We start from the raw sequence: 22341 nt of genomic DNA on the forward strand, positions 1-22341 counted from the left end.
TCAGAAAACCTGGTTCTGTTTCACTTATTCTGTGAAAGCAAATCTATGACCCAGCGTGTCTGCATCACAGACAAGACGTTTTCCCTGCTGGGAATTTTCCTGTCCCGGCCGTGATGCTCCACCCTGCTAGCTCTGGGAGTAGTCCCTTTTCTCCCTTAGTCATACTTTTCTGGAAGCCCTCCAGCCCTCAAGCTAAACCTGCAATACCCTAAAAAGGTAGGTGAGCTGTGCTTCTAGGATTGAAGCCTCTTTCTCCACCTACTGGAACAGAGGTTGGGTACGTTTCTGCTCAAGCGAATGCAAAAACAGACCTGGGAGACACTGTGTGCTGGCACGTCTGATAAAAGTGCACTTAAACACCACAGACAGAAAGGCATGAAAAACCGGATCGGGGGAGGGGCAGGAAGGGGGAGGACGGGGGACCTTTCCCGGGTCTGTGACTTGGCAAGTTGCTCCTAGCATTTCTAGTCTTTTAAGGTTTGCAATCAACTTTGGAATTTAGCAATGCAAAAATGCCCCTCAGAACGCATGTGTCCAGAGGCTTAAGCGGGATAATTAAAAACTCAGGATTCTTCAAAGAATGTTATCTGTTGACGAGTGGATGTAATAAAGGCTTCATTACTGAGCCGTGATCCCAGCGTGAGACGAAGCAGACCCTGCTCAGGAATGCCAAGACATTAAAACTGCTGGACAGGAGAGCAGGCAAATCTCCTCTCACCATCGGGTCATCAAACCACAACCACTGGACGGCAGTCTCTGCGAGAAAGAAAGGTCGGTAGCTTGAAGAAATTAACTTCAAGAGATAGATTCCATTGAGACATTTAGTCTTTTGAAGAGCTCGCTTGTAGCACAAAATTTAAACGTATGAGATGGCTCTGTTTCCGTCTCTCAGATTCTCCAGGCACGATGTTGCTCAGTCGCTATGTCATGTCTGGCTCTTTGTGACCCCATGGCCTGTGGCATGCCAGGGTTCCAGGCACGACGGGAGAACCACAAAGCATAAGGGGGATCCCACCCCTAAGCAAGGCTCCCAAAGGAGGTCTCCCCAGGGCAGTGACGAAGTCCACTCTGTGCCAGTCCTGGGGGAAGTGCAGGCTGGCATGAGCAATGCCCCAACTTCCCCTTCTAGCCAAATTCCGTAGCAAAAAGCAAGTGGGAGAGAGCCTCTTGCAGGGCTCCTGGGTCCCCTCCTCTGAGGGAGCGAGCTGGCGAGCCGTCAGGGGCTGAGGCTCCACCAGACCTCAGGTTGACAGGAACAAGCTGCCCCCGCTGGCTGCTTCCATGGAAACAGGGTCAGATTGGCAACAAGCCCCGGCTTTAAAAGAGCCACCTGCCTCAAGGAAGCCCGGCACACTGCCCTTTTCCTTCTGACTTTTCAAATTTACGGCGTGGAGATGAGCTGTGTGGGGCAACTGACAGCAGGGGGAGAGGGGAGGCAGACCCTTCCGGCGTGTCCTGGACCCTCTGATGGATTATCGTGTGACTCTTTGCAAGCTGGTGTCCTTCCCTGGACCTCAGTTTTCTCCAGAAGAATGTGACGGAGTGGGATAGTGATTGCTGAACCCCTCGCCACTCCCTGCCCAGCTGTGATGACAGCATCCTTGGGCCAGGTAGGGAGGCCTGGACCACTCTGCACACCTGCACTAGGGTGTCTAATCAATCAACCAATCCCAGATCCAACCAAGGATGGAGAAGGAACTGAGGTATGGCCCTCACCCTCCCGGAGCATACAAACAGGAGGAAGCACAGGGCAGAGGAATAAAGTAACAACATACGGAAACACAGGGAGAGCATCTCCAGTCCGCAGGGCAAAGGGGGCAAGGCGCCCAGCTGACGCAAGTGCTGCTGCCCGCCACCTCCCACACCTGTCACTCAGCGCAGGTGTGGCCTCCCAGCCTCACCCACCGCCTCCGTCACCAGGGGGCTGGAATCTTCTGTGTGAGCTTGTTTCCAATGACTCTCAAGCCCTTTTTCCCTTTGGGACACAGGACCAGGAACTGGTCAGTTTCACCGACTGAGTACTAACCTCGTCTCCTTCAAGGAAGACCCTGGCACTCAGGAGGGTGGGTGGGTGACGCAAACCAAAGCGGCAGGGCAGTGATGTGACTGCTCTTGCCAGGAATCAGAGTGCACTTGTCCAGCCTCCCTAGCAAACTGATCAGGGTATCAGGCAGCACTGGGTGCAAGGCCGTGTGCAGCTTTAAACGTTTCCAGGAGCCTGGATGTTGGGGATCCTGAGATAAAGTGCAGCATGAACCTAACCCACTGTGGTCCACACCCATGCAAAGGAACTCTACTCAGTACTAAAGAGGGAGGAACTACAGGTACTTTCAACAACACGGCTGAGCTTCAAATGCATTATGCTACAGGGAAGAAACCAGACTTGAGGGCTCTGTAACCACTTATGTGCCATTCTGAAAGATACAGAACTGGAACAGAAAAATAGATCAGTGGCCACCAAGGGCTTGGGAGTAGGGAAGGGGCTGACTATAAAGAGGAACAGAGGAGCCCAGGGACAAAGGAGCTGTCCTATGTAATAATTGTGGTGGTGGTTCATAATGGTACACATTTGCCAAAATTCACAGAAGTGGAGACTTAAAAAGGAGTGAATGAATATAAATCTGACTTTTAAAAAATTTTCCCCAAGTGAAGGATTGATTTTACACCAACACCTTCATGCCAGTACTACAGATGGAATTAGAGTGTAGCCAGAAAGATCAAAACCATTCTCACTGACCAGTATCTTTAAAGTCGAGGGAGTACCTAGACCAGGATACGCACTATGGTAATTGTTATTCGCCCTTCTCCCAACTTCTGTGGGGCATGGAGATGAGGAGGAGTTAAGAGCGTGGATAAGAAGAAATAATTTTCTCCACTTAAGACCAACTCCCATGATTTATAAAAATCTCTGGTGTCTGTTAAAATCAGATCTGCTAAAGAGAGTTAGTGAGCATGAAACAAATAAGCCAGAAAATCACTAAAATCATTAATGGGAAAAACAGGAGACTTGCTTGCCCTGAGTGCTGGGGTGGCACAGGGTCCCATACTCCAGGGGTGAAGAGTTGAGCGTGCAGAGGTGGGCTCTGGGGCCAGGCTGGCTGGCTCAGATGTCCTGATTCTGCTATGTCCAGTCAAGTTCAACCTTGGGCTCCTCTCTAGGACAGGGCGACAAGACAGGCAGCCTCTGGAGCCCCTTGTGACGAGTATTTGGAACACACGTGCAGCGTGCAGGAGCACAGTGCCTGGCGTGCCGTGAGCTCTGAGCACTAGCACCCGTGGTCAGTGTTGAGCCGTCCTTTCCTTGTAAAACTGCTTTAAGGCAGGCAAGGAACACACACACACGCAAGCACAAGCATGCTCCTACTTGCAGGTGCTGTCAAGGGAGCCCTGCAGAGACCATCTGCACCAAGTCCTCCTCTGGGCATGGCTCGCAGACCTGGTTTCTTCTATTCACCATACTCAGAAGGCAGAGTCATCTCTACAGGACGCCCACTCGCTGTCCTGCTGAGGTTGGGGGACTTCCAGTCTGGGTGCCTGCTCCTTCTGGAGCACCCCCTACCACCTGGGGCTCTGACGTCTGAACAACCGTGGCCGAAGCCAAAGCCTGGTGATCACTGAGCAAAAACCATCCTAGATGCCCAGCGCCATCTGCAAGCAGTGTGGAGGCTGGGCCAAACACAGACCTGGGTTTACTCACATGCAATAATAAGCAGACTGGACCAGACAAGCCAGAGAACACTTCCAGGCCTGAGCAACTGTGACAATGCTCATTCCCAGAGGCCTTCTGGAACCCCGAGAGGGTTCCCAGCTGCCTCCAGGAGTGACAGCACTAACACTGTTCACATGCTGCTTTCCTCATTCATGACTGAGGCTGACCATGCTTTCTCGCCCTGACCACCCGGCTCAGGTGGCCACTGGACACACACTTTCCAAGCATCACTGTGGGGAGATGGAGGGATGCCAACCACAGCCCTGGCTTTCTCCATCCTCATGGAGGAAGAAATCACCCCAGCTAGGGTGAGACCAAGGGAGGCTGGTGCCCCAGTCAGCCCCCGAGTAAGAATTTGAGGCGCTGGTTCTAAAGGCAGGTCCCCAGGCCCTTTCCGGGAGATTATGTCTCACTCCGTCTAGGGTGGGGCCCAGCGACGGTAGTTTTATTTAACAAGCACACACCCAGGAGATTTTTATAATTAGCTAAATTAGGAAAATAACTGACATAGGGTGGCTCCTGCATGGCTGGAAGTGAAGCTGATTTCTTAACCTTTAAATTTCGGAGACATGAGAACTTTGGCTTCATGACCTGTAAAGTAACTGGTTGGCAAGACTTCAAAAGTATCCAGGCCAGGGCAACTTGGTGAAGAGACTGAATGCTGAATGCTTCCAGTGGGGACCACAGGGTCAGTCACCTGACTTTTGCCATGCTCAACGGGACACCCACTGTCCCCTTCTGCACACCTGGTGGCTGGGCACCACAACACACCCGAGATGTTCACCACCACTGTCTGTCCATCTGTACTTTGCTGAATCCCTCCCCAACCATCTTCAAGGCAGTACACTTTGTCCACTTCCCCCAGCACTCAGCCCCCTGCTCGCTCTTCAAGAACAACTTCTACTTCTCCAGGAAAGCTGATGCCACTCTCCGGAACGTAGATCCCTCTCCTCTCCACTCTGTGACCTTGACCTTACTCTGGAAGTATACCCCACCACACATGGATTCTCCTTCCCCCCGTCCTGCCCCCACCTAGAACAAGTTCAGGTCCCCCCAGGGTGGCGGCCACCTCCTTAAAACCTTCTCTAGTTACCCTGTGCCTCCCTCCTGCCCTTATTGGCCAAGCAATTGCTAAATTCTCCATCTCTCTTTCGCCATCCCATGGTCAGCATTCTCTGGAACCCGTTCCCATCTGTTCACTGGCTGTCTGTCTCCTCCACTCAAATGCAACATTGCCAGGGGCAGGGGGCTGGTACTTCATTCTCTGCTGCGTCCTCAGTGCCTGGCCCCGAGAAGGCACACGACAGGTGTGTGTTGAGTGGACAGGACATCTGTTTGTGGGAGAACTGTTTCCCGTGGAGCCCCCCAGGGCAGGGGCCCAGCGGTTCCGGCCCCACCTTTGCTCCGGGAGCATCCATGCTCCATGCCACAGAGTGTGGCACCAACTCTGGGACATGTAGGCTGGGCCGGGTCACTCCTGGGCATGCACCCTGTAATTCTGGCAGGGTCTTGGGCAGAGCAAAGTCCATATTCCTTAGCTTTGCCCTGGAGCCTCTCCAGCTGTGGCTGGAGCCCCGCCTCCCCGGACTGTCCACTCCTGGTGACGGCCATGCACTGGCCCCAACCCAGGTCAGGGCTCCTGTATTCACTCCAGAGCCCCTTCTCTTAAGCGTCCGCTGGGCTCTGTCCCCACTACATCGTCACTTATGACTCTTTATTCAAACAATCTAATTCCATGCCAGTCTCTGACTGGGCTGGGGTGGGGGGCAGGTGGTTGGGGGGCTCCACATACCCCAGCACCTCTCAGAGGGCCCAGCCCGCAGTCCATGGCCCTGCACAGGGCTGTGGAAGGCTTGCTGAGGTGGCCGCGTTTACTCATGCCCCCCCCCCCGATTCTCAGCCCCCCGTCCCCTCACTGTCACTTGCACACCCTCCCTTCCCTAAAGGATCAGGCCTCCACCTCGTCCTCACCTAGGGTGACGCTGTTTTCGCCTCTCCCCCTAGAGGACACAGCAAACCCAACTGTACTTTGGCCAGAAGTGACTTGAAACAAACCCGAAAGTTTATTTTGGAAAGGAGTTAATAATAAAAGTTGGAAGGCGTCTTTGGGACGATAAACACCTCCTTTTTCCTTTCTCCCAGCTTCTGGCACAGCACCTTCCCTTGGTGGAAACGCTTTCTGGGACATGACCACAGGGCTCAGGACGACCAATGGGGCCACCAACTCCAGGGGAGATTGAGTGGGGGAAGAGAACTCCACAAAAAGCCAGAAAGTGTGCTTCTCATCTCCTGAAAGCTGCGAAACCATTTCTGTAATCCACCTTCACTGTTTTTGTAAGAAAGGCTCTGGTCTGAGAGCTGGGTTTTTAGAAGGCAGACAGATTCTCAAAACCCTGCACCTCGCCAGGAAGAGTGAATAAGAGCCCAAAGTTTCCAGAAATAAATGGAGAAATGGAAGAAGCACCTTCGGAACCCAAGAGAAATTATTCTGTAAGTGTAGAAGGTTGTCAGAACAATACCACCAAAATAAACATCTCTGATAAGGAACTAAAATTATAATGAAAATAAGGTACTTTAAAATGTCAAATTAGCTACATCTTTAACATAAACAAAAACAACAGAAAGCTGTTGTTTCTTTTAATGCCTAACTAAAGTAGGAGGAAGTAAGAGAAGCTTTCAAACTTCTATAGCACGAGTGGACTTTTAGAACAGAGTCTGAGCAGGTTAAACTCTGAATTTTTAAACATACCACTAATAACCTTGTATTCTCTTTCACAAAGACACTGAAGAGGCTGTAGACCTCCTGATAAATATATTAAGGCTCCCAGGGGAGAAACAATTTATCTTCTGATTGGCCACAGAGATTTCAAATGGGCTGAAATACATATTTTATATTGAAAATGTTACTAACCAGTCAGTGGGGGTTGGGAAAAGGGAAGCATGTTCAAATAAAACAAACTTCTTCTGAAAACTGTAAGTGGCCTTTCCGACTTTCTAACTACCATTAAAAAAAATCAATTAAAAAAATTTTACAATACAGAACAGAAATAACATTTTTTCACCATTTCAAAGTAAAGCTCTAAAAGTTCTCCTAACTTAGGACTAGAAGACATAATGATTATTTTTAAATGTCTGCTTAAAAATTAGAAAGTCTCAAACATAAGCCACAAGTATGCGAACTAACCCTGAACGTTGCTATTTCTGTTCAAGCACAGTGTAAATGAATGAATATATTCATCTCTGCTTTATACCTAAGACGGTCAGTGGCATTCAAGAAATTTAAAAATTAGGGAAATGAATTTTTATTTTCTGTGCAATATGAAACCTATGGAAAATTATCTAGAAATTAGTATGAGCTTAATATCATTTTCTTCTGCCAATTTTAATTTTAAAGAGAAAGAATAACAGCAAAGTCTATTAAGAAATTCATGACAATTGATAATGTGGAAATAAGGGCTTTAATACTGTTGGCTTAGGAGTAAGGTAAATAGTCAGCTCCAAATTCTTTTTTTAAAATCTAATTCATTTTTTTAAAGGAAACTGTCCACTTAAATATAAATACTAACAAAGACTCTGTATTTTTTTTTTAAGATCTTCAGAATTCCTGGAATAATGCCTGCCAACTAAAACACCTACTATGAATTTAGTAATGGGTTATGCAAACATAAATTACAAGGCCAGACATTTTAAAAGGAAAAAAAAGGTGATTTATTGACATGCTGGAGACACGGCAGGATAGAAGCACTATTTCAATTTTCCATATATTCCTCAACACTGCAGATGTGTTAATGCAAAAAGAATTTTAAAATAAAAATTACTCTCAACTCTTCTGGTTCTAACGTATCAGTTCATTTACTTAAGAAGGGTTACCATGGAACTCCTTTCCCACACTTATAATCAGGAAAATTAATATAGTCAAACATTTTATCTAGTTTCAAGTGCAAATGGGTTTGGAAAAAAAGAAAAAGTGAGAAAGAAAGCTAAACATTTCCTTAACATCAGCAAAAAGAGTTAAACCCCAAGTTTTACCCTTTATTTTATTAGCCCAACCTATTCTTCCCATATTTTTTCACTTTAATTTTTTCATCCCTATTCACAGGTCTTTTTTTTTTTTTCTTTTTTCTGTCTCCAATCACTGTCAAAACTAGTCCTTTTTTTTTCTTTCCTTTACTATGGCAAAGTATCCATTTGAATATACATGGGATATTTTCCATGGGTTGCTTATATGTAAATAAAATAAGTAAAAATACCCTCATCATCAACTTTTAATGAAAGGAAACAGAAGCTATCGCCCTTGCCTGAACAGGTCATGGGAACTGCATTGGTCTGATGAAAATCCCTGAACACACATCAACAGAAAAGGCATCTTCATTTTTCTTCAGTTTGCCCATGGCTGACAGCTTCACAAATGGTCATTTTCCAAAGTGCATGTGACTGCGGCTGGACAAGCCTGTCTCAAAAATAAGCCTGAAAACACTCTACTAATAAAGAATGCACATTTTAAAATGCAGAGGCACAAAAGGACATCTCTGTAGCCTGGCGCTGTGCATTCCTCCCCAGAGAAGGCTGCTTTGTGTACACACACACACACACGCATGCATGTGCACACACACACACACACACACACACACGCATACAATATGGGGTTCCTGGCACTTTGATTATGTGAACACACCTGACCCCAGGGAAATAGGCTGAGACCAGCCCCATATTTCAGACAAACCAAACAGCCAATAGACAGTAATGGCTTTAAGCTACTGATGACCTGGGCCAAAAATGAAGAACCACTTAATCTTCTGAAGGAAACTGTCAATGTGAGGGGACCCACAGCCGACCTTTCCCCTGATCTTAATCACAGCCACCTATGATAACAGAGTGGGGTTTATTTTTATGCCTGGCTCCAGACTACAATGATCAATCCTTCAATGTTGACTATTTTGTATCCACACTAGGAACCGGAGTAAGTTAACAGTGTGGTTTTCATGGATCCCTGGAGTCAAGCATGGAATGAAACCCACCTAGGAATAAGATCCAGAGTCATTCCATCCAAACTTGAAACACCTTATAAAGTCTCTCCAGATTAATCTACAAATTCATTGCTTTTGCAATAAAAATCCCAACAGAATTTTTCAAATGACACCAAATAAAAGTCATACAGAAGCACAGTCCAGATGGTTTTGAAGAACCAAGAGGATGTTCCTTTGCTAGATATCAAGACTTAGTAACAGTGTGGAAATAATTATGATAGTAATACAGTAATACTCATCCAGACAGTGTGGGATTGGGCAGCTTTGGGGCCTGGAGGCAGGTGTGGTACCTGGCAGAGGTGGCAAAGTTAATCCTGGGGAGAGGTGGACTCCATGGTAAATGGTTCTGGGTCGAGGGGCCCTCAATGGACCGAGATAAAATCAGAGCCTCATCGAGTCACCGTCCACACGATGCTCTACATACAGGCCTGATGTAAAACACAAAACCAAAGATCTATTGAAGGAAAACACAAGAGACTATTTTTATGACATCAGTAAAGGGAGAGTTTCTGAAATAAGATTCAAATAACCAAATTTTACATCAAAGACTAGGTGGGGGGGATGGTGGGGAGGAGATGTCACCTGCGTTAAAATTAAAATCTTCCAGGTGACCAAGGACAACATAAACATAGTGAAAAGATAGGCCATGTCCTGGGAGGTGAGAGCAGCCATGTATGCAAACAACGAGGATCCAGATTTCGGATATAAAAATTTCCTACAAGTTGGCAGGAAAACAGCCAACAGCCTAGTGGGAAAATGGGTAAAAGATACAAGCAGTTGAGATGCAAAAGAGGAAACTGTATAAGCCAGTCATCGTACAAGAGGATGTTCTCCCTCATTAGAAATAAGGAAATACAGCAAAATCCACTGAGGGCATGGCCAGAACAGCTACTGGGGGCTTTGCAGGGTGATAGCATGTAGCCACTGAGGCTACACCCACCCACCTGGCCAAGCTGTGATCAGAGACCATGCTTTTGGGGGTCCACCCTGGGGAACTCCTGAACCCCCTCCCCAGGACAGGTATAATAATGAGTGTCAACGACAATGAAGAATCCATGTGTCATCTCAGGAGGGCAATGGACCCATCTTCTGTGATTCATGCACACAGTGGAATAAATGTTTAAAGAGGCCAGGTGTCAGAGGATATATACAGACATTGCAAGATACCACTTGCCTTCCATGTGCATAAATAGTAAAATAGATGTAGATATAAAACAATATCTATTGTTTATGGTTATTCATGCATGCATAAACATTGCTGTGAGTGTGAAAAGCGTATGGTGGTGAAACATCAGCTTCAGGATGAGCTTATATCTCAGGAGCAAAGGAGAGGGAAGGCACGGAGGTGGGATTTTGGCTGCATATGTAACAGCTTATTTCCCTTAAAAAAAAAAAAGGAATCAGAAGCAAATGGACAAAACATTAACATCTTGCCAGTCATCACAAAGGGCATAGGACTATGTGTTCTGTTTTTATGCTTTGGGGTATGCCAGAAATACTTCCTATTAAGAAAAAATAAGCCTGGTTACACGGCTTTGATTATATGAGGACTATGTCACGCAGGTACAACCCTGTGTGAGGCCTCTGAGTGGGGCCCAGAGGAGGCCAAGGCGGTCATACTTCCCGAACCTTTCTGCCCGAGGGCTATTCCCTCACACAAGGACTTCTTGGAAGAAGATTCGTGTGCCAAGTTCTGTTTGATTCAAAACGTTTGCAGGGTTAAAATGGACCCAGTACCTTACAAATGCACCGTTCTTGTGGCACAGTGTTGAAGGTGGAGTGGGAGGTGTGAGGAGCTGAGGTCGTCCCCCCTCCCCAAGGCTGGGGGTTCCCCAGGAAGAGCCCAGCTGGCACTAACTGTCCAGTCTCAGGGTACTTGACTACAGATGCTCTTGGCAGCAGGAGAGTCAGTGAATGAATGAATAAATGTGGGCTTAAATTGGGGCCCCAGCTGGACTTCAGAACTAAAACAGTGACTTCAAATGTGAAGTAGGAAACACCAAGGGCGGGTCCTGCAGCTGAAGTGGCCCAGGATGTGAATTACCCACAGGTGAAGCAGTCCAGTCGCTACTCCCTCCCTGAACTGTGCTGGGGAGTCTGGCTGTTAGGGAGGCAGGGGACTGTGTGGGGTGGGGGAGGCGGCTGGGGGGCCCATCCCACCCCAAGGGGCTGCTCAAACCTGCCAGGAGCAGGCCTGCATTCCCAACCTCTAGCCAGCTTCTCTGCTTTTGAGCTGTGACGCCCTACAGGACCTCCTCCTCCTCTAAGGGGCTCAGCTGCCCTCTCTTTGAAGTGGAGAGAAACACTGTACCTATTTTCACAGCGATCCTGTGAGTACTGGGCTTCCCTGAGAGCTCAGTTGGTAAAGAATCCACCTGCAATGCAGGAGACCCCAGTTCGATTCCTGGGTTGGGAAGATCTGCTGGAGAAGGAATACGCTACCCACTCCAGTATTCTTGGGCTTCCCTGGTGGCTCAGCGGGTAAAGAATCCACCTGCGATGTGAGAGAACCTGGGTTCACTCCCTGGGTTGGGAAGATCCCCTGACGAAGGGAAAGGCTATCCACTCCAGTGTTCTGGCCTGGAGAATTCCATGGACTCTATAGTCCATGGGGTCACAAAGAGTTGGACACAACTGAGCAACTTTCATTTTCACTGTTAAATGTCTTTAGAACAGTGCTTGGTACACAGTAAGTGCTCAGTAAGTATTAGGCATTATTATGAGCTCTTCCTGCTGTGTCCCTAAAGTGACCAGAGCCCTCAAAACAGAGTGGCCCCGGTACATGCCATCCCACATAAAATGAGATCACCTTGTTGATCCGCTGCTATGAAGAATTAACTCTTAATAGAAAATCCCCAAGAGGTAAGGCAGGTGATCCACTGAGAAGAAGGGACAGCCCAGAAGTCTTGGGTCCACTGAGGATGAACAGGAGTGAGCCAGAGCGGGAAAGAGCCGGCCCAGCTCCAGGGCCCTTGGGTCTTGGCCCCGCTGCATGGCCATCGAGCAACAGAGGCAGCCCAGCTGGGAACCAGCCTGTTCAGCCCTCAAACCCAGTCAGTGGTGGAACCACAGTCAGGATCTAAGTGTCCTGATTCCAAATACAGCATTCCTTAACTGTATTAATGATACCATATTATCTTCCTGTTAAAACACTGGACTACACACAAAATGATTACACTCTGCATGGTAGGCTGATGTAATGCTCCTTGTAAATTACTTTTTCTGCAATTCACATTTTCAGGTTAAAACCAAGAGCTGACAGCAGTCAATAATCAGCATTCAGGACTTTCCTGGTGGTTGAGACTCTGTGCTTCCACTGCAGGGGACTCAGGTTTGACCCCTGCTTGAGGAACTGGGATCTGGAATGCTGAGTGGTACGGCCAAAAAACAAATCAGTGCTCAATGATTAACCCTGACCATTCCTATGCGTTGGGTTTCCCTGGTGGCTCAAATGGTAAAGAATCTGCCTGCAATGCAGGAAACCCAGGTTCAATCCTTGTTGCTCGATGGCCATCACCCCCTGGACAAAGCAAGAAAAACCTAAGACAACAGATCTCAGGGTCAGGGGGATTTGTCATCTGATTGTCTCTTTCTTGACTGACAAGAATCTGAAAACAGAAGGGGAAATTTTCCTGTGCTTCGGGTTATAATACCCATAAGCATTTTCAAGTAAAAGCCAGATTTCAGCCTAACTGCTCTTCCCTGGGTATTAACCACACAAAACTCACTCCCAGCACACACAATGACCTTTACGTGAGTATGTCACTTCAGAGCAATACTCTTTCTCTCTAGATATATGTTAGTTGTTGTCTTAACTAATAGAAGAGAAACAGCTTACAATTAACTAACTAAAAATCGACTTCTGGAAGCTAAAAGGAGACGGTTTGACACAGTGGTTATGACATGGTTCCCGGGAATCATCTGCCTGGGAGGCAGGTGGCTGATACTCTGAAAAGTGGCACTAAAGACACCCGCCTTCTTGAGTGACTGTGATGCATTTAGCATAATGCTTCACTGTTAGTAAGTACTCAATAAACATTGATAAATAACAGCTCATCACAATTTCAACCAAATTTTTCAGGCTTTCCCATTTAGACATCATTCCTAACAAACTGCACAGGACAAGGATGTTTATTGAGAAGAGGCTGTGAGCTCCTTTCTATACCCAGGCTATCTATACCTAGGTGGAGAATGTCATTCTCTACCTAACACGTACTTCGGTAGAGGATGCTGACCAGAAAGACAAGCTGTGGGCTGCTCCCAAAGCAGAACTCCCAGAGACAGAGTCCAGGGCAAATATTTCCACTCCATGAACAGGAAAATGCAAAGGGAGATAAAATGACCATCTAGACACACAGGGAAGGCACGTATTTTAATTTTATGAATCTATTCAAGTCTGCCCTAGAAACTAGGTCTATAACTTATAGGCCTGTAGGTCTACTTAACGCTTTAAGAGTCTTGGGGGATTGGGGGAAGGGGAGAAATTCCCTGGCTGTTCAGTGGTGAAGACTCTGTGCTTCCACTGCAGGGGGCTTGGGTTTGACCCCTGGTCGAGGAACTGGGATCCTGCATGCCACATGGTGCAGCCAAAAAAAAAAAAAGTACAGTTTGTTTATAGCTTTAAAATACACTTGTGAACACTATTTCTTCTTTCAAAAGATTAGATTTTTATAACCTACACTCAACAGGCCATTTATTGAGCTCTCACTATTTGCCAAGGTTCCTCTGGACCACTTACAGCGTTTTGTCTGACTCGTAATAATTCTGCAAGACTTGTCATCACTCCCATTTTTTGGATGAGAAAATGGAGGCTCGGAGGTTGTACAATTCAGCGTGGTCTCGACTAAACTTCCATGCCACATGCATCTAATTACAGCCTTTTCCTTCTGATGGTTATTAAACTCTCAGAGAATCTGTCTGTTGGGCTTAAAATAGCCCTTTGAAAACTGCTAGACGGATGAAGGAAGCGGCGCACAGGCTCAGGAAGGAAAGGGAACGCCAGCCCTGCAACGCTGCAGCAAGGGAGTCGGGTCAGGCCGCCCCGAGGAGGCAAGCGTGGCCGGGGGGCTCTGCAGACGCCACCGCATGGCCCCAGGTCAGGGCTCCATGAGCAGTTCTGCTCGCACACTGCGTCACCAACACAGGCCAAGCGATTAACTCTTCATTGATAACCTAAGAATTCATTGTTCTGGGCCAAAGGCAGTCAAACAGAACAAGGCTTCCCTCCAACTCAAATGTTTACCAACCCAACTTTCTGACGTCCGGATGGAAAAGCTCCCTGGTCTTAGGAAGCAGAGGGACTGAATCTGGTGTCTCAAAGTCACTGAGTGATACGAGCAAACAGAGGCCATCAGGCTGAAATAAATAAATTACAGGGACCCCTCCCCCACAGCTAAACAGCCTGTCTAAAGTCAGCAAGGGTAACAGGGAGAGGTGCAAAGGGTCATTTTTCATTTTTTGAATTCATGAAACTGCCCTATTCCCTGAAGATCCTTCATTCCTCCACACTCATTGCCATGTTGTCCTGAAATTATCCTGTGTGTCATTTGTTTACATGGTCACTGCCTGCCTGCGCCCCACACAAGCTGGAACCTTTTCTTGGTGTCTGCCGTATCTCAGAACCTCGGATGGCCCCTGGCTCCAGGAAAGGCCTCAGAACTGCTTGTAGGAGGAAGGAAAGAAGGGAGGAAACAGGAGGAAAAGTGTGTACTGAGCACTTACTATATGTCCCTTACAACTGAATTCATTTCCACCTGCCCAGCAGCTGGAATACTGTCAGTTCCCTTTATAAGTATGGAATCTGGGTCCCTGAACATTTTGGTGATCTTGGTCAAGGTCACTCGGCCTGAATACCCCAGTCACTGTTTACTGACTAGCCACTCCAGTCTGGCACAGGACTGGCCATTTACTTTCCAGGAATCTTACATGTTCCTTAATATGACCTCTTGAAGTAGGCAGGATATATTATTGCATATGGAGGAACTAAGGATAAGCTTCTATCTCAATGCTACTGAATGCTGGAGCAAGAACTAAACTTGCTCCAGCTGTCTGAGCCTGAGCTGAGCCCTCTGCTCTAGAGTAGGCCTCCCCCGTGTCTTGGGAGGATGCTGCAGGGTCTCTCTGGAATGAGGGGGAATAACGTGACCCAAAAGAAACTAGAAAATAACGTCTCAGGCTGATAAATGGGCCTCAAGAATTTAATTGGTAACAGTTACAAGTTCACTTTTACTGTTTAAACTTTTTCTAGTTAAAGTCTTCTTATAACTTAACAGTGGGTGATTCTAGAACAGTTAAGCATCCAAGTTGATTATTTGGGCTTTATAATTGGGCCAAATATCAGAGTGGCCTTTTCCAAACCAGGTTGGCTACTGCCAAAACGAAATCCACGGGATCCTTTGATGTGGGGGAATTGCTTCAGAGGATGAGAGCAAACAAGCGAACAGACCACCTGTGCAGGGATTTCCCACATCCCACAAAGAAAGTCATTAAGAAAATCGTAATTGAGATATAATTCACATACCACAAGGATTACCCTTTTAAAGTGTACAGTTCAGTGGTGTCTGGCACACTCACAAACTTGTGCAACCATCACTACTACCTAATTCCTGAACCCTTTCATCATCCCGCCAAAAACCCCCATAAGCTCCAGCAGTCACTCCCCATCCTCCTGACCACCCTCATCTACTGTCTGAGTCTATGGATTTGCCTATTATGGACATTTCACATACATGCCATCATTTTGTGTCTGGCTTCTTTTACTGAGCAAAATGTTTCCAAGTTCATGAATGTGGTAACACCTTATTCCTCTGCTGGATGATAGTCCATTGTGTGGGTGTATCACACTTCATTTATTGATTCAGTTCTTGATGGACATGTGAGTTGCTTCTACTTTTTGTCTATTTTGAATAACGCTGCTATCAACATTTTTTTGAGTGGACACAAAGCTTTTGTGAGGACGTGTTTTTAGGTCTTTTGGATGTATATCTAGGAGTGGAAATGCTGGGTCATAGGGTAATTCTATGTTTAACATTTTGAGAACTTGCCAAAGAAAGGCATTTCTTGAAATTAAAAAAAAAAAACTCTGCACACACACACAATAAAATTGAAGTGTTAAATGAAATTTTATCTGCCTGTTTGAGAAACGAATCTTGTAGTGCCCTGTAGCTGATGTTTTTTAATATTTTATTTCTGTTTTCTAAAAAAAAGATTCCTAAATGAATGCTATAAATATGACCATTCAGCATCCACAGTATTCAAGGTGCACAGCTAAATATACACAAGGGATGGAAGCACAGCTCTGACCTGCAGGCCCGTGCCCTTCGGAAGTGGGAGCAAGCAAATGTACCACAGCTGCAGGCTCAGCAGAGGGGTGCATCTAGATTCCTAGACCCCCAGTGTGAGCAGTCTGTGGGACACTGGGGGTGTCCATCTGCACCTCCCTGGTCTTCAGGCTTACAGACCTCCTTCCCATCACTGCCCTCCTTGAGAGGCCCGTGTCCCCGGTGCGTGTCTGGTTGGTCCTCCTCTTTAAAGCCACAATCGGTCAGATCAGTGCAGGGGGTCTTCAATGAACCCATGCCCGTGTGCAATGATACACGAGGAAAATGTCTCCAGTCCCCCACGTGTGCTGGCTTTTAATCCTCATGAGGACGGACGCAAACAACGAAAGCAACACAGGCCTCCACGGTCAGTCCATTTGCCAAATGCAAGAGGAGAGCTAGGAATTCAGTCACTGCTCACATGCAAGCGTGTCCACTTCAGCGAAAAATGTCTGAACCCTCAGAGTTTAAAAATCAGGAGTCTTACGTGAACTCATTTAATCCTCACGCCAACTCCACGATGCAGCTGTAATGGCCATCCTCACCTTGGGACCCCCGCAGGGATACGCCGGATAAAGGTGCCCCCCGGGTTTCTCACCAAGCCTGAGCCACGTTGTCTTGGGCAGCCTGTGCAGGATGTGTCCATCTGAGTCGCAACTTTATTTTTAAGTGACTCTCTTTTTCCAGGCTGAGTCACTCCCTGCAGTGTCTATATAAAGGCTGTAGAGGCAGTGACTAAATGCATTTGGGCCCAGGCCACAACTATATATTACTGCCCCCTCCCTCCTCCAGCCTGCCGACTCCTCTCACAGGGAGCTCGAAAGGAGTCACAAAGTTGCAGTGACTTCCTGTTCCTTGTCCCCCTCACCTCCGCAGGTGGGGGCACACAACTTCACATCTCACTGAGAAGGAGTCCGATCGATGGAAAGGTGACCGAGGACTTTCCGCAAGTAGGTACCCTTGCCCTGCCCCCACTTGTCAGAGCTGGGGAGAAATCCACAAACCTAGTTCATTTCAGCCATCTGGCGAGATTTCTTGCGGAGTCATATCTCAAGACGGGTCCTGATATTTCTATAACGGTTTCCCAAGAATGTAAAAAAAAAAAAAAAATCAGGAGAACACTCTGGCCGGAGACAGAGAGGGCAACTTACGATTCTGGCACTCAGGAAATGAACACTCGTGAACAGGCGGTTATGTAAGCAGGAAAGAGAACATTCCCTTCGTGAAGCCGGGCCTGCCGACCTGGGAGGCAGGGCTTGGGGCTGTGGGGCTGTGGCTGGCGTCAGGCCCAGGGTCACCTTCCCTGGTGGGGATGGCAAGGGATCCAGGGTGGTCAGTGTTGGTGATGATCCCGGGAAGGTATGCCCTGGTCAGGGTGGGGGATGAGCTCTGTCCCTGACGACAGGAGTGACAGATATGATGACAAGAGAAAGGGGCCAGGTGCACTTGAGCAGGAGAGATGTCAGCCTGGTGGACCAGGTGTCATGAGGATTAAGGCTCAAGACAGCAAGAAATGTTCTGGCAAAATACATCAGGGCAGGAAAATGCCCGAGGAGAGCTCCTGAACTGCAGGTCAGTTTTAAACCTCACAGAAGAGATATAGAAAACACAGATTAATACCAAAGTCTGACAGGTCTGGGGTAGGAGCTGGACACTCTGCCAGGACAGAACAAGGCCCAAAGATGGTTTTATGATAAAATTGTGGCATCTCGAGTCTGAGGCTTTCCTTTCTTCCTCCCCATAGAAGATAGTTCCTCTATTGTTGAGAAGAAGGCAACAAAACAAAACCCATCTCTGTCCTCTGCCTGGAACCAAGTCTTCCACTGGAGACCCTTCTTCTGATAGTCGAGCACCACATTCAAACAGCTGCAGCCAGTGAGCTGGGATGGCACCCCCTGAAAATGTCCTGTGACTGGGCTCTGTGGGCTAGCACCGCTCTGGATGCTCTGCCCATCGGCGAGGCAGCCTGGTGCGGCAGTTAAAAGCACTGACTCGGGGAGCCGGTGGCCTGCGTTCAAGTCCCAGCTTGGCCGAGCAGCAGCGGTAAGATCCTTGTCAAGACAAATGTTGGTCCCAGGAGCAAACTTAAAATTTAACCAAATGGGAAAACGGGAAAAAAGCAATTCCTAGGTAGAATCATGAAACCCTAGCAATGTTGCCCCCTCTTGGTCCCCAACTACCATGGGAAGAAACTCAGTTTCCAGGAATAAGAAGTCAGCCTGGTGTTCCAGGTGGGTTCCGGTCAGGGCCTTCCACATCCCTGGTCATCTAACCTGCCATTAGGTTTATCAACTCAGAGACAACAGAGGTAATCCTGGCCTGCACCTTGGCTCGGATGGAATCAACAGAAGAGCAAAGGGCATGGGGTTTGGCCTGCACTGAACCCACAGTTCTAACAGCATGAGGCTTCAAGAACTCCGAGAAAGCCGTCTCCAGCCCAGCCACGCTCTTCACCAGTCTCAGACAGGAAGAACGTGTCACCAGCACAGAGGCTCCTGGCCCGGCTGCCAGACTGCGGGGACCCTCATCAGTGGGGGTGGCCCAGTTCCTCCACCCACTTCTTGTTCTCCAGCACCCAGCCCAGAGGCCAGAGCACAGTGGCCTCTGCCCAGCAGCCGAAGCCTCAGCATTCATCTCTCATGCAGCCCCCACCCCCGTCTTTCATCCTCCTGCCCCCAGCTTGGGCACAATTAGGAGGAACATGAAGAGGGGACACATACAGAGCTCCCAGCACAGTGGCTGAGACCACTGAGACAACCAGCACCTGCCCTGCAGCCAAGCTCTAAGCCAGGGGCTCCCCAGTGAGTTTCAGGGGGTCCAGGAGAAACTGTGCAAACGTGTGCATTTCTCGGGGTGGGGTGGGGGGGGGGGCAGTGGCCCTTAACATTCACCATTGCTTCAAAGGTTGAGAACCAAGCCTCAAAAAGCAACCTTGTTCACCTACAGTAGGCATCACTGTGACACAGGCGGCTCAGAACTAGCCCCCACTGAGCTCAGTGTTTCTGGGGGAAAGTCTGCATTTAGATGATTCCAGACACCATGCTACACTTAAGGTGCCTTATTAGGATGGTGTACCTCCTTGGTGAGAATATAAGGAAGTTTCTAAGAACAGGGAGAGGATCTTATCCCCAGAGCCAAACCATCTGGCACGTGGAAGGTGCTGGAAAATATTTATAAAGTGATTAACTGTTATTACAAACCAACTTTTGGAACATTTTGGGTGAAAACTACCTTTATTTGTTGTGGATTCTTTTTTAAGTTCTTGGAGCTGACTTCGAGGAGCTGCATCTCATGTGTTTGGTAATGTGTGCTCCAAATTAATGCCCACAACAAACACGAACCGAACTGTTGGTGCTGGGCCTGTGTGAAGCTCTGCACACACACACTACATGCCACAGACACACACAATATATACCACACACATACTATGTACTACACACACACACACACCACACACACACACACACCCCCTATGATCTGGCCCCTGCCATTACACCTTTTATAGATGATGCAACTGAGATTTTCGGAGGTTAAGTCATTTGCCCAATGACACCAGCCAGTAAGTCACCTGCACTGATAAATAGAGAAAGTGATCCAACCTAGAAATACCCTCAGTCTTGGACATTCAGTTATCAATCATTAACTCAACAGGGAATAGATGTTTAGTCACAAAATTCAAATTTAAAACAACGTTTTTCTTCAAACGGGGCTCTTTTTTTTGAGTCAAAGAAAGGCATGAAACTTAATATGCAGAGTAATGTTATCTCCTTCAGATTAACTACAATTTTGGGTTTAAAAAGACAGAAGCAATGATATTAATTGACTAGCAATGTATTCATCTAATGACATAAAACTGAAACTGAAAGAACTTCATGCTCAACAAAAAAATCTTCAGGGCTCTGGCCTCCGTGGCGCCTTCATGCTCCTGGCTTGTCCCACGGGCCCCCCACCTCCAGCCCAACCCCACCCTGGGCCCTGAGCTTTCCCAGTTGCCCGTGGGCAGCACCAGTCCAGGAAAACACAAACTCCCTGCCAGGGGATAACCTCATTCACTTGACTCCCCACTGGAGCTTGCGTCTGCCGGTTAGACCCACCAGACATTCAAAGGACCCTTGGAGAACCGTTTCTGCTTTCCTGGAACAAAGAGGAACATCAAGGTTTTCACCAATAATCAATCCACTTGGCAAAAGTCCGGCAAGATCACTGGCCCTGGCTCTGCCCCGCTGGCCAGTCCCGCCTCAGCTGACTGTGTGAGGCGTGAGGATACTGGTTTGTGTCCAAACCCACAGATGCCCTCCCTACCAACAAGCCAACATTTTTTTTTAACCCCTGAGAATAAAGTTCTAAGCAACCTTCATCTTCACACATCTGAGTTCTAGAAGTGTTCCCTCGACACTAAGTGTTAATCTGCCCTCCGTTGTTGAATAATCAGAAGAAATAACTGATGTCAGAGACAAGTCAGGCTCCTCTACACTGAAGCCCCAGACAAGGTGACAACCCACTGTCTGATCTGGGTCCTAGGCCCCGCGCTCATCAGAGCCCTCCACATGCCTCCACACCCCTCACACCATAGAACCCCCAAGAATCCCTCTCTGTGTACTCCTCGCCGAAGTTACCCACCCCCACCCTGCACTGCAGCCTTAAGAGGTTTCCAAATCTACAGAAGATTCTGCACGGCTGTCTTCCACATGTCTTGGTAATCTGTGCTACAGCGAGGTCTCCTTATCATAACAGGAGAAGCCCGAGTGAGCACCAGCCGGATCACCTGGCAGAGCCGGGGACATGCAGGACGGCAGTGTCCCCCCTTCCAGGAGGTGTTCTGCGTCCCCCTCTCCGCGGAAGACACTGTCTAAAACCATGCCCTGACATAACTTGCAGAGATGTTTCCCAACTTATATCCTACAGCCCAATAAAAATAAAAACAAATTTAAAAAAAAGATCAAGAATATACAAACAAACAAAACACGCACTGGAAGGCAATGCCCCAGACAGCTTTTCCCCACCAGGCTGCTCCACCCCAAGCCTCTCCTATTTACTGGGAGGGATTAGGAGATAAAACGCAAAGTTTGAGGCCAGCTACTGGCGTGGAATTTAATCCAAGCTGAGGGAGCCAGCGGCCGGTCCCTGCAGGATGAGGCCTGTTTATGTGCCAGTGGAGGGATGGGACCCATTCAGTCCAGTCAACGTTTATTAAGCAAGTGGTGGGCCCAAGGTGGCTGGAAGGGGACACACCCTTCCTCAGTGGGCACCACCTTCAGCTGGCGGGACCCTGGGACTTGAGAGGAACATCCAGGAATCTAGTTCTCTTTGAGGCACTTCATCGTAGGATGGATTATATCTACCTACTGGTGACTGAGGCCTCGGAAACATGACCTTGCCCTTCTCTTTCAGGTTTCCGAAGACCACCCTGGATATATGGTCACCAAGGGAAGGGCAGTGAGAACACAGGACAGTGGGGACAGCTAGTTGTTTGATCAATGCCGAGTGTGGCTGGAGAGACACACCTGCCCGGGGTGGGTCTAGGGAAACAAAGTCAAAGACCAGAGCATGAGGAACCCCACAGTGAGACCTTTCAGGAAGGCCTGCTCTGAACATTCTGAGAGGAGGAAGGTGGCCGGTTGCTCAGCGGCTTTCTCCCCTCTTGCCTTTACTGTCACAAAGAGGTGAGACGTGGAGACCACCAGTCCCTTCTCCCTATTGCCAGCCGGCACTCCCCAGCCGCAAGGAGGGTGGCAACCTCCCAGGCCTAAATTACTGACCCATGTGTCTGGTCCAAGACAATACTGAAGACACACATCTCAGGGCAGGGGGAGGGTAGACAGAACAAGCAGTGGGTCTAAAACGTAAAATCCTTAGGTGGTCCTGCCATTCCTCCCTTGTTTCTTTCCACTGGACTACCAAGACATTTTCCTCCTGAAATATTTATTCTGAAAATTGAGGGTTAATTATTTGTTTCCCCATATGATTCATGGTAACACTCCCTTAAATAGCAAGTTCCTTTGAAACACTTAAAATCAGTCCACTTTAAAAAAAAAAAGTTCAAGTCACACATCATTTTTTGGGACCATTATGAAAGTTAGACTATCCTTCCCAGAAATCACCTTTTCCTCCAGGCCTGTTCCTTTGTCCTCCCTGGAAGAACCTGCGGGGGGGTGGGGGGGTGGGGGGTGGCGGGAGCCAGGGCTGGAGCTCTGAGCACCTATCATGGGGGGTGCAGGAGGCTGGTGCAAGCCCCTGGCACAAGAACCACTGCGGATTCATTTGGCAGAAGCTCCCAGAAAGCAAT

At 48.0% G+C, this 22341-nt stretch overlaps 1 protein-coding gene across 6 annotated transcripts in view; it reads right to left on the reverse strand.

Moving 5' to 3' along the window:
- CUX1 (cut like homeobox 1) overlaps positions 1 to 22341 on the reverse strand; it is a 348569-nt gene that overhangs the window by 250005 nt on the left and 76223 nt on the right. The window lies entirely within an intron of this gene.

Source organism: Cervus elaphus, chromosome 10 (genome assembly GCF_910594005.1).
Source record: "Cervus elaphus chromosome 10, mCerEla1.1, whole genome shotgun sequence".
Lineage (NCBI taxonomy): Eukaryota > Metazoa > Chordata > Mammalia > Artiodactyla > Cervidae > Cervus > Cervus elaphus.